This window comes from Trachypithecus francoisi, unplaced genomic scaffold, assembly GCF_009764315.1.
Source record: "Trachypithecus francoisi isolate TF-2019V2 unplaced genomic scaffold, Tfra_2.0 Lachesis_group1, whole genome shotgun sequence".
Classification (NCBI taxonomy): Eukaryota; Metazoa; Chordata; class Mammalia; order Primates; family Cercopithecidae; genus Trachypithecus; species Trachypithecus francoisi.
Genome location: NW_022681454.1, coordinates 163,642,979 through 163,661,343, shown reverse-complemented (window position 1 = coordinate 163,661,343; position 18,365 = coordinate 163,642,979). Strand labels below are relative to the sequence as shown.

The 18,365-nt window shown below is 38.4% G+C and overlaps 1 long non-coding RNA gene across 1 annotated transcript; it reads left to right on the top strand.

The window, feature by feature from the left end:
* The first annotated feature begins 5,520 nt into the window (after positions 1-5,520).
* On the top strand, positions 5,521-17,671 carry LOC117084851. Its single transcript, XR_004437708.1, has 3 exons — positions 5,521-5,635; positions 6,613-6,719; positions 17,636-17,671. It is a non-coding gene; the product is annotated as an uncharacterized LOC117084851 (long non-coding RNA).
* The last annotated feature ends 694 nt before the right edge of the window (positions 17,672-18,365 follow it).

Sequence of the window (18,365 nt, the reverse complement as noted above, 5' to 3'; positions counted from 1 at the left end):
GGCAAAAAGAGAGTTTTTTCAGGAAAGGACTATTATCAATTTTGTTTCAGGGTTAAACTATAAATTAAATCATTTCCCAAGGCTAAATTGGCCTGCACTCAGGAATGAACAAGAGCAGCTTAGAGGTTAGAAGCAAGATAGAGTCTGTTAGGTCTGATCTCTTTCACTGTCACAATTTCCTCCGTTATAATTTTTGCAAAGGCAGTTTCACAGTTAGCTCCTGTTCTGCTCAATACTGGGCCAGCAAGCCTCATGAACACATCATGAGTCCTAAATGCTTTTTTCTCTGCTCCAATGGCACAATTTGTAAAGTTATCAGAAACCTGCATTTAAGGGCATCTGTGAGAATCCTTTAACTATAATTAGTTTATAATTAAGCTATCTTTTTAAAAAGATAAAGCAAAATAATTTTAGATAACAAAAGTCTTACAACAGTCATGGTCAAAGACACAATTGACAAAGAAATTTGGTTATTTCTGTGCTATATAACAATTTAACATAATAATTATAATTACTACTGATAATGTATGCTAATATGTATCAGAATTACAGGAATTCACAATTTTAGAACATATACTAATAACACATTTACATAAATATAAACCAAAAAAGGTGAACACAGTTTTATTTTTAACGTTTCCTGTATGATTTTAACATATTAAGTAAGCTAAATCTCGCTGTCTCTCAGACTTCTATAAAGTTAGTTTGAGGTCAAAAGTTTGAATCTAGAATTTGATTTTGGAATAGCTGTCAAATATTGAAGATTTAGAACACTTTATATCACAAAATAGGATCATGAGTCATTGTAAAATAAATCAATTGTTTAGCCAAAATAATAACTTAAAATTTTCAAAAAGCAAAAACCTTTACTCTTTGAGAATGGAGACTTACTTCCCAAACAATAAGACCTAATAAAGACAGCATGAGGCCAACTAAATCTGTCCCTCTTTTTTTGCGATTTACTCAAAAGGTAAACACAAATCTTTTACTATCTCTTAATATTACACAAAAATTTTGTTCAAGAGAAAACCAATTTTTACCTTTATGTGGTGTATTATTATCACTAAATCTAATTTTAATAAAACCACATGAACAAATCTAACTTTAATGAATTTGGCCATAATATAAGGTTGTCATCAGCCTTTTATAACCTTTTATAATTTCCTGTCAAAAAGCAGATAGATCAATATTCCAAAATAACCCTGTTATTCAGACACAGGAGCCCAGATATTGGCTCTCCATTATTGTGCTTTTTATTTTAATGCTTAATTTACAGAAAAACTAAATAATCCCCTTCAAATTTTAGCAAACTCATTCACATACAGAATTCCTTTTACAGGAATTAACACCTTCCATTTTGTTCTATTTATAACTTAAAAGAATCCTTAAAACCCCTTAAACTAGACAAAATTCCTTCCCCTTATTAAAAAAAAAAAAAAAACATATTCTCATGCCTTCTTTTAACTTTTTTTTTTTGCCAAAAATACATCTTACTTTTCTTACACACTTGTATGTATCCAGTAATTTTCATTACATGCATTAATTGTAATGTTAATTCTCAGTAACTCTTATTTTAGTGAAAAAACCTAGTAAGTAAGCAATTTTAATTATGTACCAGGTGCATAACCCAGAGCAAAGAACAATGCCTGGAGTTAGGCTTCATAGCCTAAAGGCACAAATCTAAGCACGTAAGTTACAGACAAGTTAAGCAAGTATCAGGAGCAAAGTTTTGTATCTTAAAACATCTGACAGAGACAGTGACTAATTCAGATCAAATGTCTAAATTCTGAACATGCTTCTATTTTATTTTACCGATAATTTTAAAACTATATTTACCAAAAATTACTAAAATTATAGTACTTGAAAAGCATTTAGGATTATTTATTTATGAGTAAGTCAATTTAAAACCCATGCAGACAGTATACAGACAGACATATATCCATGTATACATAAAGATTATACTAACATAAAGACTTTATAGTTTTTATTTATTTTAAGTTCCAGGCTACATGTGCAGGAAGTGCAGGCTTGTTACATAGGAAAACGTGTGCCATGGTGGTTTGCTGCACCAATGGACTTGTCACCTAAGTATTAAGCCCAACATGCATTAGCTATTTTTCCTGATGCTCTCCTTCCCACAACCACTTTCCCATAGGCACCAATGTGCGTCATTCCCCTCCCTGTGTCCATGTGTTCTAATTGTTCAGCTCCCACTTACGAGTGAGAACATGCAGTATTTGTTTTTCCGTTCCTGCATTAGTTTGCTGAGGATAATGTCTTCCAGCTCCATCCATGTCCCTGCAAAGGACATGGCTTCATAGCATTCCATGGTGTATATGTACCACATTTTCTTTATCCAGGACTTTATAGTTTGATTTTAAAATTTTAGTCATAAGGTAGATACACTCACTAATCCAAAAAGACAGTTGGATTAAATTGTGAAAATGTTAAAGTTTATCTATTTCTCATGGTCATGACTAATGCCCTCACTGAGTTTTGGAGAAAACAAGATAGCAAATTTACTTCTCAAATCAGAGAGCGAGAGAAAGTTTGAGTGTGTTAGAGAAAGTTTTAAAATAGATGTCGGTCAGGCACAGTGGCTCATATCTGTAATCACAGCACTTTGGGAGGCCAAGGTGGGCGGATCACTTGAGGTCAGGAGTTCAAGACCAGCCTAGCCAACATGGAAAAATCCTGTCTCTACTATAAATACAAAAATTAGCCGGGCATGAGGGTGAGCACCTGTAATCCCAGCTACTCGGTGACTGAGGCACGAGAATCACTTGAACACAGGAGGCAGAAGTTGGAGGGAGCCAAGATGATGCCACTGCACCCCAGCTTGGGCAACAGAGCAAAACCCTGTCTCAAAAAATAAAATAAAATAAAACAAATAATAACATGGATGCCAAGACAGCACAAAATCATAGAAGTCTATCATAGTGTTTTGTTAGACCAATTTTATTTAGATAGGTGTTTTTTAATTTACTGTCTTTTAACTGGACCACTGGGCCCAGAGCAGAGCCCACACTGAATCCTGAATCCCAAAAAGAGAGAAATGCCATGGGACCAGGCCACATAATATTTTTACAGCGCATTTTGTCACGAAGACATTTCTCTACGTGTTTAAACCATGCCCTTTCTTATCTCAAACACACAGAGTATCCCCTGTAGTAATAACTATTTGCTCTAAGCAACTACCATTAACCATCTCAGAAAGTTTATCTATTACAAACAAACACCAATGTCAAACATTTTTTCATCATGCAAAGTAATTTTCAATTCCCCAAAAGTCAAAAAGATTAGGTAATGCAATACAAAAGAGAAAAGAGCTTTTAGATCTGAGTGGAATCTGTCCATTTACAACTCTTGGGATTCCATGAAGAAAATCAGAGGTTCATTCCAGACACAGGAGTCTGGTACATTTTCCATTTTTCCCAGGGGATCCTGGGCTGTTAGAAATTTCTATTTTATTTTTAGGTCCCTCAAGTGGCATACAGGATATAAAGAGGAAGGAAAGCAGGAAGAAGTAAATGGTGGAACAGACAAAATTCACAGAGAAGTCTATACAGAGAGAATAGAGGCTTTAAAACAACATAGATACACATATGTAGCCTAAATACCTGTTTTAATTAGGTTGACTTTTGACTACAGAACTCTTTTAAAATTCTTTCAAACCTCTTATTATCAGACTTTAGTCAGGACAAACAGCTGATATTTCTGAACTTTTGAACTTCTTTACCAAAGGTAACTTCCTAGGTGAAATCAATAAGCCTAAGCTAAGGCTATGACTTAACTATGGCAAATTTTTCTCAAAAAAAATTATTAAGGCTAGCCATAACATTATAACATGTCTTTTTAAAAATTTAACCTTTTCATCAATTGTTTAGAATAAGAGATCTCACAAATCTTTCTTTTCATCTCTCTTCTGGCCATTGGCAATTAGAATTTTCAATGGTGGACTTTATTCCAATAGCAACTAAATTCAAAAGCCTCTTTAAAGCCCAGGTGGTAATTTTTCAGGTTTTACATTACTGGAGTATCCCCTGTAATAATAAACACACAAAGAGTATCCCCTGTAGTAATAACTATTTGCTCTAATCAACTACCATTAGCCATCTCAGAAAGTATATCTGTTACAAACATGAGGAAAAACATGAGACATCCTCATAACTCCCAAAAATCCACTCTGAGAAACAGAGTTAAGATAGACAAAAGGTGACAAAAGCTCCATAGGGATGAGTCTTGTAAGACAAAATTTCCCTAAGAGTGTGACACATTCAGTATAAAAAGTGTCTTGCTTAAAATATTATGTGTCTCAGACTCCCAGTCTTTTCAGACTGTCCATGTAATGTGAACCAAAAAATTTATGCCCTCTATTCTAAACAATTGATGAGAAGGTTAAATTTTTTTTTTTTTTTTCTGAGACGGAGTTTTGCTGTGTTGCCCAGGCTGGAGTACAGTGGCACAATCTCGGCTCACTGCAAGCTCCGCCTCCCGGGTTCATGCCGTTCTCCTGCCTCAGCCTCCCGAGTAGCTGGGACTACAGGCACCTGCCACCACACCGGGCTAATTTTTTGTATTTTTAGTAGAGACGGGGTTTCACCACGTTAACCAGGATGGTCTCAGTCTCCTGACCTCGTGATCCACCCAACTCAGCCTCCCAAAGTGCTGGGATTACAGGCGTGAGCCACTGCACTGGGTTGAAAAGGTTAAATTTTTAAAAACACATGTCCAGATGGTAGAGACTAAGAGAGAGTACCCCCATGTAGCCACAAAGTCAAGTTCTTAAGGACACAGAACAAGATGAGAGGGAAACCTCATCTGATTTTTGTATCAGGGACTCACAGAAAAGTGTGTCTGAACACATGCTGGTCTATCCAGAATTGAAAAAACTGACCAGTACTCAGGATAAGCTTGAACAGCAGGTATAAAAGGGTTCTAGACCCATGTTCTATCCAATGCCACCCCTCTTTATGACAGAACAACACAGAAAGACAAAGGAAAACAGCTACAGAAAAGGCTATTTCTGAGAGCAAAGGGGGCACACAATATGAGTATTCATACCACAAAGTACTGAAAGCATATCAGGGACACTACAATGCAAGATTAGTCAAATTCCTTTTTCCTGTTAATCAAAACCTTGCAGATGAGACTGTGATTTTTACCATCTGCTCACTGGGGTACACAGAGAAAGAGAGGCCAGTAGCCTAGTTGGTAGGAAATTTGTATCCCTTTGCCAGCAGATCAGTCTCTTGGTTTCTCTTCACTGTAGCCTCTAGAAGAGAAGAGCAACTTTGATGATCATCCTGCTCTGTAGGGGGTCACAGGCTCTTGGCCCCCTAAATGATCACTAAAAGTCACTGACAGGAGGCAGATTGATTAATAAGAGAAAAGGCATACAAATGTATTGAATGTATATATAAGGGAGCCTTCAATGTGAAGACCCAAATTCCCAAAGAGTTACAGAAACTTATATACCATCCTGAGGCCACAGTAAGGAACACAGACTCAGAGCACGGCCAGAAACAGGTAAATCAGGTTCAGTGGCAAGACAGGCTAACACAGAGAGAAAGAAAGAAGCTTGGTTAGCAAAGATGGCCTTGTTATGTGGACGAAGCCTCCCTCAGAACAGATGGTAAATGTTTCTTTTCAGACTTTAAAAGGTGTCAGACTGTCCGTTTCTCCTGGATCCAGGGAAACGCATAGGAAGGGGAGGGAGGTGGGGATTCTCTACAGATGCAAATTCTCCCTACTTAAGACAGCTGTGCAGTGCTACTTCTGACAGGGTGGCCAAGTGGCAGTCATTTTTAAACATGTCAGAGAAATACATTTTGGGGTAAAATATTTTAATTTCCTTCAAAGAGTGTTTATCCTCAAGTAATTTACCAACTATTGGAAAGTGAGATGCTTACAAGCAGTGTTGTAGATACTGTCTGTCATAGACCTGAACAGCGTTGTAAAACCAAAGAGAATGGCTGAGATCACTCTCAATTAATTTAGAGGTTTATTTTGCCAAGATTGAGGATGTACCCAGGAAAAAGAGACACAAACCACAGTAGGCTCCATACTTTTTCCAAAGAGGATTTTGAGAGTTTCAACACTTAAACGGAAAAAAGCAGGCAGGAGGGAAAAGAAAAAAAGAGAGGGGAAAATATGGTCACATTCTTGTGAGGCTCTGATTAGAGCTCAATGAATCCGTATGTTGTACATGAAAAGGAGGTGGTTGAGGGAACAATCAGTTACGTATTTGTCTCATGCTTCGTGTCTCACGCTTAGTCAATCTGCACTTTACAAAAGATAAACATAGAGAGAGCACAGGGAACAGTCTAACAGGGATTTGTCTCAGGGTCCATGAGGGGATGATTTCTGGTCTTCTCTTGTCCCACACCTGTGAAGATAAGCTGTTGACTGACATTGTCAGTGTGAGAGAGGGCACCTGCAGAGACATGTGGCCTTCTATCCTTTAGCTATTTGTTTAGGAATGAAAGGAAAGGCAGTTTTGTTGTTGTTGTTGTTGTTGTTGTTGTTTTGGCATGACTCAGTTTTCAAACTTAATTTTTCCCTTTTGGCATAGTAATCTAGAGTCTCGAGATTTTTATTTTTCTTTCACAGGGTAATGATAGGAAGTGGTGAATTAAAACCAGAACAGACACCTGTGATAAACCTCATAGAAGTAGGTGAACTGGAGATCAATTATTATACATGTGTCCTTTGCTCTGGTAAGTCATTTTTCTGAGTCACTGCCCTACACAGACTTCTTTTCTGTCTCCTTATGCAATCATCTCCCTCCCTTCCTCCTACTCTTTCCTATTTTACCCATCCATGTGCAACAAATTATCTCAGTTATACTCTGGAGTCTTTTAAGCAGCTCTGGTCTCAATTTTCAAACCCACACTATTTAAAGTGGACAGCTTCTGTAAGCAATGGCTGTAGTACTGCATGGGTTTCTAAAAAGCAGACCACAAAATCTCATAAAGTGCAAACTGAAAACCTCATCCATCTCAGGACATGTCCCAGAGGCCCACTGCAAGGTGGACAGTGCTGACCACAGCATGTCCATGCACTACCGATACATCATAGGTAAGATCCAGCCTACCTTGGAAAGGCTCCACATGCTTTTCTGATTGAAACAAGAACAGACAGACACTAGGCAGGCATTCTCTCTTCACAGGAGTATAGCTGCCATAGCAACCAGTATGGAGCAATAGAAAGGAAAGAAACACCCAAATACCCTGCCAGCCAAGTCCACCAAGTCAACTCTGGAAATCAATGTCATGTGATAACAAAGCTATGCCTGCTAACACCCACACATCCAACAACAACAGCCACAACAAAGTCCTAAAACCTGTCAAGTGGGAATGTTTCCTTATTGTTCAATAAATCCCATTGTCTGGATGCAAGATGTTCCCATGGATGAATGCCGTGGTTGCATCGTCAGTTTCAATTTCTACTATTACCTCTATGAGTATACATACTCACTGAGGAGACTTGAACAAAATACAAATAGATCATCCTGCATTTTTTAAACTTTATAACAATAAAATTCACAATATTCATGTCTGTTTCCCTTCTCCCAGCTGTTATTAAAATATTCTGTTATTTTAATATCTTATTCCAGGTTTTAGCAATGTTTTCCCCATGTTTGCTAAGCAGGCTGTTTCTCAGAGCAGAATCTGAAACTTCAGTGGAATGCTGTGAACCCATATGACTAAGACTAAATATCTTGTAAAACAAAGGTACCTTAAATTGTTAATTCAGATTTTAGCCAAAACACTCCAATCAACACACAGCATTCTCTTCAACTACTACTAATAATAATAATTAAACTTCATGCCTTATAAAAATTGGCTGAATGCGGTGACTCACGCCTATAATTCTAGCACTTTGAGAGGCTGAGGCAGGTGGATTGCTTGAGCTCAGGAATTCGAGACCAGCCTGTGAAACATAACAAAACTCTGTCTCTACCAAAAATACAAAAATTCGCCAGGGAGGTGACTTGGGGGGTCAGGGGCACTGAGTGGGAGGATCCCTGGTGCCTGGGAAATCCAGGCTGCAGTGAGCAGAGATCACACCACTGCACTTCAGCCTGGGTGACAGAGCGAGACCCTGTCTCAAAAATAAATAAAAATTAAAATCTTTTGCATAGATTATTTAAATTTTATTATTATGGATACAAGCCTTTTCTTGGCTTGTTCTCGTTGGTTATATCATTGATTTTGTATTTTCCTTGTCACAGATGGCCACACCTACAGAGGAAGCCCTTTTCTAGGCTGAAGGCCTTGTCATTCCAACACTACCCCCAGATATCCTTGAAAAAGGTCTTTGCTTTCCTGCCCCATGCTTCAGGAGCACCCACCCTATGGACAAGCCCCCATTCTTTGGGTAGAGACATGCAGTGTGATAACCATCAGACTCTGAGCTTTCTAACTATATAATAATTATTAGTCCAAAGAGATGACATCAGAGAGCCTGCTTGGGCTATTTCAAAGACAAAGAGATTTTCAAAATCATAACTCCAATCTAATCCTTGCTTTACTAGATCCTTTCTTAATGCGTTCTAACATAAAGCATTCTCAATTTCAATTTTCCTTTCCTTTATTTGATACTACATTTGACAAATGAATTGTCATATAGTCTGCCTGTTTGTTGACATATTGCCCAAGATTTATTTTAAAATCTGTAACATTTTAGCCGACCAATTAGTGTTTCAAGGCTCTTGAATTTATAATAATTATTGTATTTAATTTATTAGCAGCAGTTCCTCTGTCTGGTAGGTTCAGGTTAGTTTGTTTTCCATATCAGCTTTACCTAAAAGTCTTTAGCTTCCTTAGAAATGATTGGCTTATGTGTACATTTTCTACAAAAATATTCATTACATATGTGAAGAATTACCCCCAAATAATTATCTATTCATGCACAATAATGGTTCATCTTCTTTTATTGTGTTTAGCTTATTAAATTTCACAGATACTATGATTTGCACAAATTAATGGTTTGTGGCAACCCTGTATCAAGCAAGTTTATCGGAGTCATTTTTCCAAGAGCATGTTCTCACTTTGTGTCTCTGTGTCACATTTTGGGTAATCCTACAATATTTCAAACATTTACATTACTGTTATTTCTTTTATGGTGATCTGTGATAAGTGATATTTGATTTTACTATTGTAATCGTTTGGGGACACGAAGATTTACACCCATATGAGACACCAAATTTAATATATAGACAGTATGTGTGTTCCGACTACTCCACCTACCAGCCATTCCCCACATCTCTCTTCCTCTCCTCAGGTCTCCCTATTCCCTGAGAGAAATTGGGCCAATTATGAATCCTACAATACACTCTAAATGTTCAAGTGAAACGAAGAGTCACGTCTTTCACTTGAAATCAAAAGCTAGAAATGATTCTGCTTAGTGAGGAAGGCATGTCAAAAGCTGGCAGAGGCTGAAAACTAAGTCTCTTGCACCAGACAATTAGCCCAATTGTACATACAAAAGAGAAGTTCTTGAGGAAAATTAAAAGTGCTACTCCAGTCAGCATGTTACCAGCAGTGAATCCATACAGTCTGCAGCCACCTCAATTTTTCCCTTCTCCGAAGAAATAATTGGACCGAGGGGGCATAAGACAGAAGGAGAGACTGAGGCAGGTTTTAGAGCAGGAGTGACAGTTTACTTACAAGCTTTAGAGCAGGAATGAAAGGAAGTAAAGTACACTTGGAAGAGGGCAGAGTGGGTGACTTGAGAGATCACCTGATGTCGCCTGACATTCCTGGTGGGGGTTGGGAGCCCTCTCCTACCCTGCTCATGTTTAACTAGCTGCCTACTGTAACATTTTCCCCTCTGGAGTCCAAGACTCCAATTCTTTGGGGAAAATGGATGACAGTCAGTCTTCTGTAACTGCTTCCTACAGACAGAAGGGCAGTGGTGGTGGTTCTGTGGGTCTTGGTCTCTTACTAGCTGTCAGGGCAGGGTTAGCTCTGTGGGTTGTAGAAACCAGTATCCAGCCAGGCTTAAGGGAGAAAGGGGCAGGATTTTGCCTCTGTTGTGTTCCACTGACGGGCAGTCTAGAGGCCCGCTGCAGAAGGGTGACTCTTGAATATTTGAGAGGTCAGTATCCTTCACTGAGGATCATCTGGAGCTTGATGGCCTGAACGTGAAAGGGGACAAATCAAGTTATCAGATTTAGAAGAACAGTTTAAAAAAAAAAAGAGGAAGATGACAGCTCCAAAAAAATCCTAGGGCTACCAACACACCTAGGTGGCTGGTGGGTATAGTCATGCCTGCTAAGACTTGGGTGTATGGAGTTGCTAGCTGATTTTAATACATGCCCAGAATTAGAATATTGATCCAGATTTTTACACTACCCATCCATCTTTTCTTCTGAGATGCAGCCAGAGATCACTGATTATTTCACAAGAATAAGAAGGGTTACTCTAAATTGCAGACAAAAACTCAAAAATAACTGATGAGACTAGAATCTAAATACAGGTGTACTATAGTTCTTGAAACGTATTTTTTCTCTCCAATCCTCACTTTTATTAAAAACAAATCATGATAGGACTGATTTGTTTGTGAAATAAGCTTCAGTCTTAATATACATGGCCTGGTTATTTGCACAAAGCATAATAAGAATAATTATTTGCCATTTAGCCTTCTGATACAGTTTTGATTTCTGTCCCTGCCCACATCTCATGTCAAATTTTAATCCCCAGTGTTGGAAGAGGGGCCTGGTTGGAGGTGATTGGATCATGCCGGCAGTTTCTAATGGTTTAGAACCATCCCCCTAGTGCTGTCTGGTGATAGAGTTCTCCTGAGATCTGCTTGTTTAAAAGTGTGTAGCACCTACCCGCTTCTCCCTCTTTCTCCTGTTCCAGCCATGGTGGATTTGCCATCTTCCCCTTCATCTTCTGCCATGATTGTAAGTTTCCTGAGGCCTCCCCAGAAGCAGAAGCCTGCACAGCTGGTAGAACCATGAGCTAATTAAATCTCTTTTCTTTATAAATTACCCAGGCTCAGGTATGTCTTTATAGCAGTGCGAGAACAGACTAATACAGTTCCTCTTTTCCTTTCTTCATTTGTTCTCTTAAATTTCTTGCATCAATGTTTTATAGTTTTCTATATAGAGATCTTTCACTTCTTTGGATAAGCTTATTCCTAAGCATTTTATTTTATTTGTAACTATAAGAGTACTTTATTGATTTATTTTTCAGATTGTTCACTGTTGACAAGTAGAAATGCTACTGATTTTTGTACGTTGATTTTGTGTCCTGCGACTTTACTGAATTTGTTAGTTCTAATAGTTTTTTGGTGGCATCTTTAGGATTCTCCAATATAAGAGCATACCATCTGAAAACAATAATAATTTGCCTTTTTTCTTTCTAGTTTGGATGCCCTTTATTTTTTTCTCTTGACTGATTCCTCTAGCTAGGATTTCCAGTACGATGTTGAATAACAGAGGTAAAAGTTGGCATCCTTACCATGTTCTAGATCTTAGAGGAAAGACTTTTAGTTTTTTGCTGTTCAGTATAATGCTAACTGCAGGTCTGTCATATTTGGCTTTTATTGTGTTGAGGTATGTTCTTTCTATCCCCAGTTTTTGAGGGTTTTTTTTTATCATGAAAGGGATTTTGAATTTTATCAAATGCTTTTTCAACATCAGTTGAAATGATCATAAGGTTTTTGTCCTTCATTCTGTTGATATGATGTATCACATTGATTGATTTGTGTATGTTGAGTCAACCTTGTACCCCTGAGGTAAACTCTGCTTGGTCATGATAAATGCTGTTTCTAATGTACTGATGAATTTGGTTTGCAAGTATTTTTGAGGATTTTTACGTCAATGTTCATCAGCAATATAGGCTCATTGTTTTCTTTTTTGATGTGTTTTTGTCTGCTTTTGGTATCAGGGCAATACTGGCCACACAGAACAAGTTTGAAAGTATTCCCACCTCCTCTATTTTTCAGAATAGCTGGACAGGATTTGTACTAGTTCTTCTTTAAGCGTTTGGTCAATTTCAGCAGTGAAGTCATTGGATCTCAGGCTTTTCTTTGCTGGGAGACAATTAGAGCTTTGATCTTGTTAATCTTGTTACTTGTTATTGGTCTACTCTGGTTTTTAATTTCTTCATGATTCAATCTTGTAGCTTTTATGTGTCTAGGAATTTATCCATTTCTTCTCGGTTTTCCAATGTATTGGCATATAAGTCACTTATAGTAGTCTTTAATAATCCTTTGAATTTCTGCAGTATCAATTATAATGTGTCATCTCTGATTTTATTCATTTGTGTCTTTTTTTCATACATAGTTTGGCTAAAGGTTTGTTAATTGTTTTGTCAAAAAAACAACTTTTTATTTTGTTGATCTTTTGCATTTTTTATTTAAATGTTACTTATTTATACTCTGTTACTTATTATTTCTTTTCTTCTACTAATTTGGGGTTTGGTTTGCTCTTGCTTTTCTAGTTCTTTAAGATGCATTGTTAGATCGTTTATTTGAAGTTTTTCTACTCTTAATGTAGGCACTTATCACTATAAATTTCCCTCTTAGTATGGCTTTTATTGTATCTCATAGGTTTTTGTATGTTGTTTTTCCATTTTCACTTGTTTCAAGAATTTTTTTAATTTCCTTCTTGATTTTTTCATTGATTCACTGGTCATTCAGGAGAATATTGTGTAATTCCATGAGTTTGTATAGTTTCCAAAATTTCTCGTTATTGATTTCTAGTTTTATCGCACTGTGGTCAGAGAAGATATTTGATATGATTGCGATTTTTTTGAATTTCTTGAAAAACTTGTTTTGTGGCCTAACACATGCTCTATTCTTGAGAATGATCGATGTGCTGGGGAGAAGAGTGTGTATTCTGTAGTGGCTGGATATGATGTTCTCTAAATATTTATTAAGTCCATTTGGTCTATAGTGCAGATTAAGTCTGTTGTTTCTTTTTTTGATTTTCTGTCTGGATTATCTACCCAATGTTGAAAGTGGGGTATTGAAGTATTTAGCTATTATTGTGTTGGGGTCTATCTCTCTCTTCTTAGCTCTAATAATATTTGCTTTATGTATCTGGGTGCTCCACAGCTGGGTACATATACCTATTTACAACTATTATATCCTCTTGCTGATTTGGTCCATTTATCATTATATGATGACCTTCTTTGTCTCATTCTAAAGTTTTGTCTTGAAATATATTTTATCTAACATAAGTATTGCTACTCTTGCTTTCTTTTGGTTTCCATGGTTTCCATTAGCATGGAATATCTTTTTCCATCCCTTTATTTTCAGCCTATGTGTGTCTTTATAGGTGAAGTGTGTTTCTTGTAGGCAACAGATCATTATTGGATCCTATTTTTTTTTCATCTATTCAGTCACTCTGTGTCTTTTGATTGGAGAGTTTAGTCCATTTACCTTCAATATTATCAATGTTATCATTAATAAATCAGAACTTACTACTACCATTTTGTTATTTATTTTCTGGTTGTTCTGTGGCTTTCTCTTCCTTCTTCCTTTCTTCCTTCCTTCCTTCCTTCCCTTCTTCCTGTCTTCCTTCTCTCTTTCTTGTCTTCCTTTTTTGTGAAATTGATATTCTCTGGTGGTATGTTTTAATTTCTTGCCTTTTATTTTTTGTGTATCTGTTATAGGTTGCTTATTTGAAGTTACCATTACACTAAATGACATTTTATAATCCATTATTTTAAACTGATAACAACTTAACTGATTGCAAAAACAAACCACAAGCATAGAGAAAACTAATAAAACCTCTACACTTTAACTTCATCTTCCACCCTGCTTTTTAACTTTCTGTTGTTTCTATTTATATATAATTATTTTGTCTATGTCTTAAAAAGTTGTTGTAGTTATTTTTGATAGATCTGTCTTTTAGCCTTTCTACTCAAGATATGAGTAGTTAACACACTATAATACAGTATTATAATATTCTGCATTTGTCTATTATCAGTGAGTTTTGTAGCTTCAGATGATCTCTGCTCATTAACATCCTTTTCCTTCATTTTCCTTTCTTTAAATTTAATTTTCATTTTTTAAACATTTCATTGCTTTTCCTTTTTTTTCTTTTTTCTTTTTTGAAACAGGATTTCACTCTGTCACCCAGGCTGGAATGCAGTGATGTAATCTTGGCTCCCCGCAACCTTTGCTTCCAGGCTCAAACAATCCTCCCATCTCTGCTTCCCAAGCAACTGGAACCACAGACATGTGCCCCCACACCTGGCTAATTTTTTTTTTTTTTTTTTTTTTTTTTTTTTTTTTTTTTGAGGCGGAGTCTCGCTCTGCCGCCCAGGCTGGAGTGCAGTGGCCGGATCTCAGCTCACTGCAAGCTCCGCCTCCCGGGTTCACGCCATTCTCCTGCCTCAGCCTCCAAGTAGCTGGGACTACAGGCGCCCGCCATCTCGCCCGGCTAGTTTTTTGTATTTTTTAGTAGAGACGGGGTTTCACCATGTTAGCCAGGATGGTCTCGATCTGCTGACCTCGTGATCCACCCGTCTCGGCCTCCCAAAGTGCTGGGATTACAGGCTTGAGCCACCGCGCCCGGCCACCTGGCTAATTTTTTGTATTTTTGGTAGAGATAGGGTTTTTCCATGTTGCCCAGGCTGGTCTCAAACTCCTAAGCTCAGGCGATCCACCCACCTCAGCCTTCCAAAATCCTGGGATTATAGGCATGAGCCACCATGCCTGGCCAGCATCCTTTTCTTTCTGATTGAAGAACTCCCTTTAGCATTTCTTGTAGGACAGGTCTGGTGTTGACACAAGCCCTTAGTTTTTTTGTTTGTTTGTTTGTTTTTTGTTTTGTTTTGTTTTGTTTTTTTGAGACGGAGTCTTGCTCTGTCACCCAGGCTGGAGTGTCGTAGCACAATCTCGGCTCACTGCAACCTCCGTCTCCTGGGTTCACGCCATTCTTCTGCCTCAGCCTCCCGAGTAGCTGGGACTACAGGCGCCCACCACTATGCCCAGGTAATTTTTTTTATTTGTATTTTTAGTAGAGACGGGGTTTCACTGTGTTAGCCAGGATGGTCTCCATCTCCTGACCTCATGATCCGCCTGCCTTGGCCTCCCAAAGTGCTGGGATTACAGGTGTGAGCCACTGCACCTGGCCTTTAGTTTTTGTTTATCTGGAAAAGTCCTTAGTTCTCCTTCATGTTTGAAGGATATTTTCACTGTATATAATATTTTAGAATAGCATGTTCTCACTTAAAAGTGGGAGCTAAATATTGGAGACTCACGGACATAAAGATGGCAACAATAGAAACTGGAGACTACTGGTGGGGGCAAGGGTTGAAAAACTAACTATTGGGCACTATGCTCGGTACCTGGATGACAGGATCATTCAAACCTCAAACCTCAGCATTACACAATATACCCAGCTACATATGTACCCCTTAAATCTAAAAGAAAAGTGTACATATAGATATATATACACACATATATACACATATATGTACATACATGTATACATACATATATGTATATGTGTGTGTGCATATATATGCTCTAAGATGAAAGCTTTATTTCCTTCAGCACTTTAAATATGTCATGCCACTATCTCCTGGCCTGTAAGGGTTCTACTGAGATGTCTGATACCAGATGTATTGGAGTTCCTTTATATGTTATTTGTTCCTTTTCTCTTGCTGGTTTTTTCTTTCTTTATCCTTGATTTTTGGGAGTTTGATTATTAAATGCCTTGAGTAGTCTTCTTTGGGTTAAATCTGTTTGGTGACTTATAACCTTCTTATATTTGGATATTGATATCTTTCTTTACATTTGGGAAGTTATCTATTGTTATTATCTCTTTGAATAAACTTTCTATTCCAATCTCTCTCTCTACCTCCTCCTTAAGGCCAATAACTCTTAAATTTGCCCTTTTGTGGCTAATTTCCAGATCCTATAGAAGTGCTTTTTTTATTGTTTTTTCTTTTGTCTCCTCTGACTGTGTATTTTCAAATAGTCTGTCTTCAAGGCAACTAATTCTTTCTTCTGCTCCATCAATTCTGCTGTTGAAAGACTCTGATGTATTCTTCAGTTTATCAACTGAATTTTTCAGCTCCAGAATTTCTGCTTGGTTTTTAAAAATTATTTCAATCTTTTCATTAGTTTTATCTGATGGGATTCTGAATTCCTTCTCTGTGTTATCTTAAATTTCAATGAGCTTCCTCAAAACAGCTATTTTGAATTCTCTGTCTGAAATTACATATCTCTGTAATTCTTGGATTGGTCATTGATGTTTTATTTAATTTGTTTTGATGAGGTCATGTTTTGCTGGATGATCTTAATGCTTGTGAATGCTCATCAATGTCTGGGCATTGAAGAGTTTGGTACTTATTCTGATCCTCACAATCTGTGCTTGTTTGTACTCATCCTTCTTGAGAAGGCTTTCCAAGTATTCAAAGAGACTTGAGTGCTGTAGTCAAAGTCTTTGGTCACTGCAGCTGTATTAGGGGGCACACTAAGCCCAGAAACACTGTGGCTCTTCCACACGTGTCACCTTGGGGGCCTTGGGTAAGATCCTGAAGAAATCTCTTGATTACCATGCAGTCTCTAGTTATCTTCCCTTACTTTCCCTCAAACCACATGAGTCACTGTCTCTGGAGCTGCCTGGAGATGGGAAAGGGGTTATGTAAGCACTTCCATGACTACTACTGCTGGGATTGGGCTGGTTCACACCTGAAGCCAGCATGGTACTGGGTCTTGGTCAATTCCTGTGGTGACTACTACCTAGCTACCACTGATGTTTCTCCAGGCCCAAGTGCTCTTTACTCAGCAGATGATGGGTCTTGCCAGGCCTGGATCTCTCCCTTCAACAAAGCAGGTTTCCTACTGACCTAGGATGAGTCTAGAAATGCTATCCGGGAGCTAGGGCCTGAATTTGGGAACTTTAGGAATCTACTTGATGCTTTCTTTTACTTTGGCTGAGCAGGAATACAAGTTGTAAGACAAAGTGCTTTTTATTCTTCCATCTTCTTTGCTCAAGCAGAATCTTCTCTCCCAATGATTACCACAGCTGGGAATGTGCTGGTAAGTACCTGAAGCTAGCACAGTATTGGGTATTGCCCCTGTGGTGACTTCTGCCTGACTACCACTGATCTTTATTCAAAGCCTACGGGCTCTTTACTTAGCAGATGGTGTATCCTGCTGAGGCTAGTTCCTTCCTTCAGTGTGGCAGGTTCCCTTCTGGCCCATGGTGGGTCTAGAATTGTTTTCTGGGAGCTAGAGCTTGGATCTGGAAGCTTTAGGAATATACTTGGTACTTTATTTTACTGTAGCAAAGTCGGTACCTCAGTTGCAAAGCAAAGTTATTTTAATTCTTTCCTCTCCTTTCCTAAAAGAGAAGGATTATCTCCTGTGGCCATCACCATCCCAGGCCCCGGGAAACTACTGCCTGGCTACAACTGATGTTTGTTCAAGGCCCAGGGGCTGTTTAACCAGCATGGTGAATCCAGCCAGGACTGGTTCCTTCCCTTCAGTACAGCAGGCTCCCTTCTTGTCCCAGGGTGGGTCTAGAAATATCCAGGAATTACGGCCTAGAATCAGGAACATTAGAAATCTATGTGGTGCTTCATTTTACCGTAGCTGTGGTAGTACCTAGGTTGCAAGACAAAGTCCTTTTTACTCTTTCTTTTCCTTTCCTTAGGCAGAAACAGTCTCTCCCCATGGCCACCACTGTCCCAGGTCCTTCACGACTACTGCCTGGCCACCACTGATGTTTGGTCAAGACCCAAGGACTCTTTAGTCAGCATGTGGTGAATCCTGCCAGGACTGGGTCCATCTCTTCAGTACAGTAAGCTCCCCTCTTGCCTAGGGTGGGTCTAGAAATGTTGTCCAGGAACTAGGGCCTGGATTTAAGAACTTGAGGAATCTACTTGGAGCTTCATTTTACTATGGCTGAGCTGGTACCCAAGTTGCAAGACAAAATCCTTTTTATTCTTTCCTCTTCCTTCCTCAAGCAGAAGGAATCTTTTCACATGGCCATCACCAGGCCACTGGCAATAACTGCCTAGCTACCACTGATGTTTATTTCAGGCCCAATGGCTCTTTAGTCAGCAGATGGTGAATCCTGCCAGGACTGAATCCTTCACATCAGTATAAGCAGGTTCCATTCTAGCCCAGAGTGGGTCTAGAAATATTGTCCAGGAACTAGGGCCTAGAACTGGGGACTTTAGGAATCTGCTTGTTTTATTTAACTATAGCTGAGCTGCAACCCAAGTTGCAAGACAAAGTCCTTTTTACTCCACCCTCTACTTTCTTCAAAAAGAGTCTTTCTCCATGGCCATCACTGTTCTAGGTCCGTGATGAGTACTGCCTGGCTGCTACTAATGTTTACTCAAGGACCAACGGCTCTTTAGTCAGCAGGTGGTGAATTC